Source organism: Balaenoptera ricei, chromosome 9, assembly GCF_028023285.1.
Source record: "Balaenoptera ricei isolate mBalRic1 chromosome 9, mBalRic1.hap2, whole genome shotgun sequence".
Lineage (NCBI taxonomy): Eukaryota > Metazoa > Chordata > Mammalia > Artiodactyla > Balaenopteridae > Balaenoptera > Balaenoptera ricei.
Window position 1 is genome coordinate 104,865,079 of NC_082647.1, and position 9,728 is coordinate 104,874,806.

Below are 9,728 nucleotides of genomic sequence, written 5' to 3' on the forward strand. Positions count from 1 at the left end.
AGCTTCATCACACAGACATGATCGATCATTAATTCCATCTCCAGCTGGGCTGAAAGTTCCAAGCTCCTTATCATGGCTTGATCTTTCTGGTGACCAGCCCTGATCCTGAAGCCATCCAGGAACCCACTTAGAGTCACAGAATTAGAACAAAAGATCCTCCTTCCACCCAGTAAGTTCCAAGGGATTTAGGAGCTCTGTGCCAGGAAGTGGGTTCAAAGACCAAATATTAGAACAAAAGATGCCCCTAGTGTTCTTATCACTTAGGAAATTCCAAGGGATTTAGGAGCTCTGTGCCAGGAACCAAGGGCAGAGACTAATATATATTTTTTCTATCATTTCACAGATGTGACCCAAAGAGCCTAGCTCCATCACAGAACTCCTGATCTATGTGCTTCCAAAACTCCCGGATGATTATGTCACAAACTGTTACTTGTTCTCTCTGGGGGATCAGACAGTTTGAAATTCAACAAAACTTATCATAATCAGTTTGTTATTTTGCCTACTTGTGTTTTCTAATTTTCCTGCAATGAGCACACACCGACTGCATAATAAAGAGATTTGTAATAAGAAGAGTTTTCTTTTGACCGTGCCACGTGGCTTATGGGATCTTAGTTCCCCAGCCAGGGACAGAACCCGTGCACCCTGCAGTGGAAGCTCGGAGTCCTAACCACTGGACCACCAGAGAAGTCCCAAGAAGAGTTTTCGATAGACCTAGAACCAGCAGCAATGAGGCCCGGTAGGGGTGCTTAGCCCAGGGCTCCTGACCGCAGGGGTGCAGGGGTGGGGTGGGAGTCACCCTGAGACTTCCCAGGCCCCACCTCTGTTTCCAGTGGCTCACAGCTGGCAGGGTTTCAGACCCAGCAGCCAGGTCGGCAGGACCGCCGTGTGTCCACCCCGGCACAGGCACTCGGGGCCCACCTGCAAGCCCTGCACGCCCCGTGAGGAGCACAGACTCATGTTGGGATGTGGCATCTCAAGGGGCAGGGGTCAGGGCAAAGTGGCCACCATCACATAACATCTGATCCTTTCATCAAACCTGGAAGGGTGGGGTCGCCGCTGTCCCACTCCCCACGCACTCCCTGGGTGCATCTGCCCTTCCCCTTCACCCCTCTGTCACTCCCACATCCACACAGCCAGGTTCACGGTCCCGGTTCCAGGACCGGGTGACCAGCTGTCCGAAGGGCAGGCCCCCATGCTGGTCTACCCCTCCTCTCCCTGTACCTACTTTCCTGTGGGCCTTCCTGGATTCCCACCCACCAGTTCCCAACCAGCAGTCTCGCTGGCTCCTCCGTCATCCACTGGGCCCAGGTCTTGCGGGTCCTGCCCCAGAATCTTCTCCCGCTTGGCATCCCTGCCCCTCATGGCCCCTCTGCCCTCCCCATCTCCACTCGGCTGCACGAAGTCCCACTGCCCACAGCACAGAACCCAAGTGCAAGTTGGCTTCCAGGGGTCTGCTGACCTACCCGGGCCTCACGCTGCCCTCAGCCCCCTGCCCACACTGTGCCTGTCCTGAGCTCCCCCCGGCTGTTCCCCTACAGCAGGGTCCTGGGTTACCGTCCCCTCCCTGCAGGGACTCACCTAGCGCATCCCACTCACTCTTTCCTCCAGAAGCCTCTGCTGGTCCCCAGGTCCGGGTTGGGTCCCCTGCATGTCCCCCAGCCCACCGGGCTGGAGCATCTGTCTCCTCTGCTGGAGAGAAAGCTCCCAGGGCACGGGCCCCCCCTGTGTGGACTTGGGGTGGCCATGCCCGCACACGGAGCCAGTCTACGAACACTTTCTGGCTGGGCGAGTCTTCCTGGCACTAAATGCGTGCATCCTATTCTTACTGCCCTCAGCAAGCGCTTCTTACTAGGAGATGACCCTGTGCCCGAGGTGAGCCTGTGAGGCCCGGGGCTGGCTCGACTGAGCTCATACATCCCCATGGGAGACCCTGAGGGCCGGCCTCGGAGGCCCATGGGATGGTGATCTCCCAGAATCCAGGTCTTTGGGGTTCTAGACATGGAGTCTGAACCCTTCTCTCTTTGGGATGGTGTTTGTGCAAAGAACTACCAGTGGATGATTTAAAAGGGGCGCAGGGGTCTGGGCCTATGGTGGGTGAGGGCTGCGTGGTGTGCACTGGGAGGGAACCTGTGCTGCAAAGGCCCCCACCATGGAAGCAGGGGAGGAGGACGACGAGCCAGCCCGGAAGGAGGTCACGACGGGGCCTCTGGTGGCTCTGGGTGATCCCTGGGGCCTGGTGAGAGTGCCAGGTGCAGGAACAGTTCCCTGGGACTGAGGAAGTGGAAAAATGAGTGTGAATAACTTCTTTGAGAAGCTTGGCTCTTAGGAGGAAGATCAGGATAGAGACAGCAGCTATGGGTTTCAACACAGAACTCTGGGCGCTGCAGCAGCCTTGGGGGCGTTCTGACACTCCGCGCTAATGGCAGGGGTTGAGGAGCTGAGGACGCACATCTGCTGGGGGTCCCCTTCCTCCTACAGAGCTGGTCAGCACTTCTTGGTTTTGTTGGCTGGGCTTCTGGCTCAGGTCTGCAGACAAATATGCAAGAATGTGAATACCTTACACACAAACTGATTACAAAGTGGCTAATACCACGATGTGTTTCTTATTCTTATACTTTCCTGGGATTTCAGCTTTCACACCTTCCTCTACCAGATGCTAGTTTTTTTTTTTTTTTAAACACCTTTTTAAGATCTTAGTAATCTTACCAGACACAAAAGTGAAAATAATATCAGCTGTAGCAAAGACTGTTAATTATTCCTCAGTATTTATTATCTCATTCTTCTTTAATAACAGAACTGACATTTAGCTGGCACAAGGCTGTCAGAAAAAAGACTACACTTCTCAGCTTCCCTTGCAGCTGGGTGTGGCCGTGACTGAGTTCTGGTCAAGGCCAATGGAATGAACTTGGAGCTTTGTGTGAGCTTCTAGAAGAAGTTCTTAAAGGAAGAGATTGTGCTCTACTATTCCTTTCTACTGGCTGGGACGATGCAATGATGACTGGATCTCCAGCAGCTGTTTTGCATCATGAGATGGAAGCCAGATGCTGAGAATAGAGGAGCAACAAAATGAAAGGAAGGGGACTCTGAGCTGGTCTTTGTCTTGAAGCTCACAGACAGGACCTGCATCAGTTATCGAGACCCCCTTGGTGCTCACCCACTGCCATTCTCTTCACCAGTGTCAGTACCACCCTCCACTCAGTTCTGACCAGCTCAAGGACTGTTATCTGTCTCACAAGATTCTGTTACGGTATTTATCCTGTATTTAGCCATTTAACAGATATTTACTCAGGGCCTCTGTGGGCCAGAGAGCTGTAGTAGGAAATATCACAGCCCCTGATCCCTTGGTCTTGTGACGCTGGCACTACTGGTAGGGAGACAGATAATAAACATCTGAGATAAGTGTTAGCTATTGCTGAGTAACCAACCACCCAACTCAGCAGATTAAGACAATCACATTTATTAGCTCACCTGCCTGCCAGCTGTCTGGGCAGCTCTGCCCATCTGAGCCCAGCTTGGCTGGTTTCGCTGGTCTCCCTCTTGTGTCCCGCTGGCTATGGCAGCCTGTTTTGCATGGTCTCAGCTTTCCTCCCTGTGGTCTTATCCTCCAGCAGGACAGCCCAGGTGTGCTCTCGTTGTTCTGGAAGGTTGTGGGGAAGGGGAGAGAGGATGCTTCAGGTGTTTTTTCAAGCCTCTCCTTGGACCAAGTTTGTTCCTGTCCAACTGGCCAAAGCCATCACATGGCCAAGCCTGTAGTCAGAGTAGGAGGGGCCTACAAGGTTACAAGGCACAGGGCAAAGGGCATGGGCACCAGGAGGCCACTTAACTGGAGCCATTAGCACCATCAGTATAGCCCAATGGGTCAATATGTCAGAAATAAAGTAGGGGAGTGGGATGGTTTGTTTTGGCAGATATAGGAGAGGGCTGAAGTTTTACGAAGGGCAGCTGGGGATGCTTCAGTGAGAAGCCGGGAAGGACACTGCAGGCAGAAAGAACAGCAAATACGTCCCCTGAGGCAGGACGTGCCCACCTGTCAGTGGGATTTCCTCCCACTAAATCAGGAACGTGTAGTATTAGTCTGAGGGCGGGGGGCCAGGGGAGGCTTTCTCAGGGGCTAATGCAGCACCTCATTCCCCGAAGTCCCTGTGGACAGGACGGACATCCCAGGCTCGTCACCTCCAGAGTCACATGCTTCACCCACCTTGAGGTCACAATGCACCTCAGGACAGGAGAATCTGTCCTCGGAGTGGCAGAGGGGTGCAGATGTTGGGGCACATGCTCATTTATGAGGCTGCCATCCAGTTTCCCGAGAAGATGAGCCCAGGGCCTACCCAGGCCTCGGGTCCTCTTCTGGCTGCGGGGGAGGTGGCCGGTGCAGCCACGTCTGGGCACACGGCCGACCCCTCCGGCAGCTGATTGGAATAAGGTATAGGGTGGAGTCCAGTTGCCTGGTCCAAGTCCCCTCTGGGAAATGCATCGAGCTGAAGTCCAGCCTGAAGTTCTGGGGTATGGAGGGGTCTGGGTGAACAGTGAAGGCTGGGCTGCGGGGGAACGTGGAGGCCCTCTGTCCTACCAGGCACCTGTGGGATTGCCTGTCAGGGCTCAGCTGCTTTAGAGGGTGTATCAGTCAGGAAACAGAACCCGCAGGATACATATACATGTATACAGAGAGACTTACTATAAAGGATTGATTCACATGATTATGGAGGCTGCCATCTGCCGTCTGCAAGCTGGAGGCCCAGGGGAGCCGGTCGTGCAGTTCAGTGCAAACCCAAAGGCCTGAGAACCGGGAGAGCTGATGTCCGAGGGCAGGAGACGGACGTCCCAGCTCAAGCAGAGATTGGGGCTACCCGCACTGGGGGGGGCCATCTGCTTTTCTCAGTCCACTGATTCAGATCAGCGACTCTTTTTCGGAAACAGCCTCACGGAAACCCCCAGAAATAATGTTTCACCATTGATCTGGGCATCCCTTAGCCCGGTCAGGGGACACACAAAATTACTCATCACAGTGGGGTTCCCGATCTCTGCAGCTGAATGATCCTGCAGGACAGTGCTCAGACAGTGATTTCCTGGTACCGCCTCCACCAGGAGGGTTTTTTTTTTAAATAATTTTATTCATTTTATTTTTGGCTGCGTTGGGTCTTCGTTGCTGCGCGCGAGCTTTCTCTAGCTGCGGTGAGCGGGGGCCACTCTTCGTTGCGGTGTGCGGGCTTCTCATTGCAGTGGCTTCTTTTGTTGCGGAGCACAGGCTCTAGGCGCGCGGGCTTCAGTAGCTGTGGCTCGCGGGTTCTAGAGCGCAGGCTCAGTAGTTGTGGCACACGAGTTTAGTTGCTCCGCGGCATGTGGGATCTTCCCGGACCAGGGCTCTAACCCGCGTCCCCTGCATTGGCAGGCAGATTCTTAACCACTGTGCCACCAGGGAAGCCCACCAGGAGGGTTTTAATCTTTGGGAATTTGATATTGGAGAAGTACTACTTAGTGTATTTTAATTAGCATTTGCATAATTTTTCATGAGGTCAACATTTTTGCATATGTTTATTAGTGGCATGTGGGATCTTAGTTCCCCGACCAGGGATCGAACCTGTGCCCCCTGCAGTGGGGGCGTGGAGTCTTAACCACTGGACCACTACGGAAGTCCCCACTTATGTTTCTTCTTTTGTGAATTGGCCTATATCTCAGGGCTCACTTTTAAAAATGGAAACAAGGTCAAATTAGCTTTAAAAATGTAAAGAATGTTTTCCCTTTATCAAAGAATTACTATTTTTCAGGCACAGCTTTCTAGATTCATCTCAGTGAATCCTTGTGCCCTTTTCACAAGGAGCGATAGTGTCAGTATTATCCCATTGTATGGAGGAGAGAAACTGAGGCTTGGAGAGAGGCTCTGAGGCCACGGGCAGCTCCTAAAATGTTCGCTTTCTGACCTAGGGGTTGTGGATCTATTTCCAGTGTTTTGTTTGCCTGTTAATTTCATTTTGAGGATATTTTGCTAGCACTTTTACGCAACCACAATTCTCCATCCTTCTACAGTTTCTGCTTAGAAAAACTTCCCCCACGAAGATTATAAGCACAGATTTCTATGTTTTCTTTTACTACTTTGATGGTTTCTCTTTCAACATCTACATCTTCAATCCATCGGAGTCAATTTAGATGAAGGTGGGAGGGATGATCAGCACACTTTTTTCCACTAGAGCCTGTTTGGAACCGGACAACCCTGGCTGATTGTCACATGACACTGCCACACGTGGCCCTTGTCCTCATCCCAGTCTGCGGGCTGCAGAATTACTCAGGCACGGGAAGCCCGCCTCCCGCCCCTCAGCCCATCAGCCCCCCTGCGGCTGCGGTGACCCCCCAGTCTCCCGGGGGCTGGGTCCTGCGGTGAGTGGAAGGAATTCGGGTGAACTCTGCTCACTCAGCAGTCCGGGCCTGGGGAGCTGGGCGGGGGCACCAGACTATGGAAAATCACATGTGGTTTTCAAGTTGTTGGAAACTTGAAAATCATTCTGCCAGTTGTGCAGAGAGCTAGACACTGTCTGGGAGACCCCAGGTCCCATGGCTCTGGGAACCACCCTCCTGGCGAGCCCGGGCAGACTTATCCCCTGGTAATGTCCAAACTGTAGACAAGAGGGCGTTTCCAGGGGCCTCCCCTGAGAGGGAGGAGCAGAGGGACCGGATGGGCCTGGGGCCTTCTCGCTTGGTCCCTTGAGGCCAACTCAGGACTCCAGGAGACTGGGAGGGGCTGGTGTCCAGAGGCCCGGCTTCCAGAGCCTTCCAGTTGCAACTCCGGCCCCCACCTCAGCACACACACTCATTTTGGCCAGCTGGGTCGTGTCTGAGCTGCTGCCTCGGAGGCCACGGGCGTCTTGGAGGAGCTCTGCCGCTCCTGCTCCTGGTCCCAGTGTTCTGCGGCTGCCCCAGTTAGAACTGGGACACACTGGTCCTTTTGGCAGGTGAGTTTCCCACCTCTGCCCAGGCTGAGGCACCAGGGTGGCTCCTGGTGATATTCGGGCCTCAGCAGGAGGGGCTGGTAGCCCCGTGGCCCGGTGGCCCGGTGCCAGATGCTGTGTAAACCGGGTGGAAAAGAGCATTCGGTCTGGCCTCATAGACACGCCATCACTGACATGCTGTGACCTGGACACATCACTTCTCCCTGGGCCCAGGTTTCCTTACTTGAAAATGGGGAAAGATGGCGTATATACTCTACAAGCATTAAAAGCACCATCACTGCCCAGCCCACCGTCCACGTGCTGGGGCCTGAGATGCAGGCGACTGACTTGAGGAGTCTGAGCCCGGGGGACAGGGTCTCCCCCGCCGGGATCCCCCTTCGCTTTCTCCCACAGGGCAGGACTCCACTTCCCGGGGTTCAATGCCCTCCCCTGTGCCCTCCTTTCCAGAGGTCCAACCACTCACATCCTGTTCCCTCTGGCCTGAACATCTTCAGAGGAAGGATACCTCCATGATTGCTGGGTCTCTGGGCCACGCTCAGGGCCGGACCTCGTTGAAAGCTCCGTGGAGACCTGCCCAGTGAACAAATGAGCCGCAGTCAGGGACACACACCCACAGACACGTGCTTAGATCGCTGGGGACCCAGAGTGAGGGGGCTGGTGCTGTGGCAGGGTAGGGGCGGGCTGGGGACTCGGAAGTGGAGGGTGATGAGATCATGGACTTTCAGGCTACAGTGACATGGGATGAGGCAGTCTCCTGCCGACGTGGCTGGCAGTCCTCGAAGGACGGCCTGGGGGCATCTTTTCAGGCACTCAGGAAGCTGAGGTGTGGTGTCCCTGGGTGCAGAGACTCTGCTGGAACCTTTAGAATGGATGAGTTCCCTGAGAGTCCCAGAGCACGGCTCTTCCCATTAGGGCCTGTTTTTAGGGAGAGGCCACCCAGGGTTCGGGGCACCCTCCTCCGGGGATCCCCTCATTCCCTGGACACGGAGAGTGAGTGCTCGGATGGGGCCACTCCATCATCTGTCCATCTCGTGTGGAGGTGTGGTCACTAGGTTTGTAGTGACCTCAGGGTTCCCACCCTGAAGTCTGGTGGGAGAGGGGAACAGGATCAAGGTCACCTGGGGCCCACCCAGGGACGAGACTGACCCTCATGCCTCCCAAGGCTCCAGCCAGAGTTGCCTCGAGATACAAGCTGTCTGATCTGCAAAGACAAGAGGCAAACCTCGCTTGACCAGGCCTGTCTGAATGGGAGACCCTTCCTAACAGGGGCGGGGGGCTGCTAGTGGTCATGGAGTCATTCCCCGCCCCCCCCGGCCTACAGCCTGAGAAAACCGAGTTATTCAAGGTCATAGTTTTAAGTGTGGCTTCTAGGATGGGCAGAAGGAAGCCGGAAAGCCCCTCTCCTTCCTGCTCCAGGTCCATCTTGGGTTCTTCTTTTCATGCAGGAAGCTGTCACATCTGAAAGCATTAACAAGGCAAGCCCGACCTACGCCGAAGCTTCGATGTCTCATCCCTGTGGAACTGACCCCCCCCCACAGTGGGAAGAGGGTAGGTTCCATTTCTGTTGAACCTGCTCAGCCCCCTCCCAACGCGGGAGCTTCTGGCTCCCCGCCCACCCCTGTCCCGCTGAGGGCATTACTGACAGGGGCAAAGCCCCCATGTGACAGCTTTGCCTACATGTCCGCATTCCCCAACCACCGTCGCCCCCCGCACCCCGCCCTTCGCCGCAGCCCGCAGGGCCTCTACACTGCACCATTCTTCCCAGATGGGTCTCTGCAGACCTCTGCAATGCCCCTGCTCCTGACCCCAAGCACGGGCACCTCGGCCCTCAACCAGGTGTCTCTCCTGGGGACCTCCCACCCTGGCAGGCAGCCCTCCTGGCATATGGTTCTTTCTCAATGGCCCTCAGAAGTGAGCTCTTGGCCCATGAGCTAAACAGGAACGACCCCAGCCTGGTCAGAAGTGAGAGTGCAGGCCACGCCCCCTCGTCTCCCCACCCTTGCATCTGTGGGCTCCACCAGCCTGACCCTCACAAGGCTGCAGGAAAACTCCACACGCACACACACACACACACACACACACACACACAGCCCATGTCAGGCTCCCCCAAGAACTCTGCTCCCCAACTCTGGAAGCAGCAAGGGTAGGTCCACCAGCGTGAGATGTCGCCTTGCCTCTGCCTGTAAGCCCAGTCCTGCTGCAGCCCCTAGGGTAGGCCTCACTCAGAAGGAGGGAAAGGCCCCGCCTTCTCTTAGGAAGCTGGAGGTGAGGGGACCCAGGACGTCCAGCAGACTCCCAGACTAGCTCAGGAGAGCCCTTGGACGTGGGGACAGACACCCCACCCGCTGGCAGGGGGCCGGAACCCCAGAAGGGTGAAAGGCAGCCACAGGAGGCTGCAAGCTTCCCACCTCTTGGCCTGCCTCTTCCCGGCCTGGGCTGTTGCCCTTGGGGAGTTTGGTTTAGATGACAGGTCCTGACGGGCCTAGGTCTGCGGGATTTCCAGAGTGCAGGTCAAAGCTAAGCGGAATGCCAGCCCTGCCCACCGAGGGAAGATACTGGCCCAGCAAAGAGAACAGGCACTGCCCCCCTCCACCTGCCCAGACTCTTGGGGGGGGGCCCCCAACTCCCTGCCCACCCCACCCCAGGCCCAGCTCCCCACAAGGCCTTTGCTCATGTTTCTGTTGGTGACTCACTGTGACTGAGGAGAAGGCTCTTTCTATTTCTTTCTAATGTTCTGAGGGCTTCTATTTTCCCTGGCAGAGGATGTGGAGCCCAAATCTGATCCAT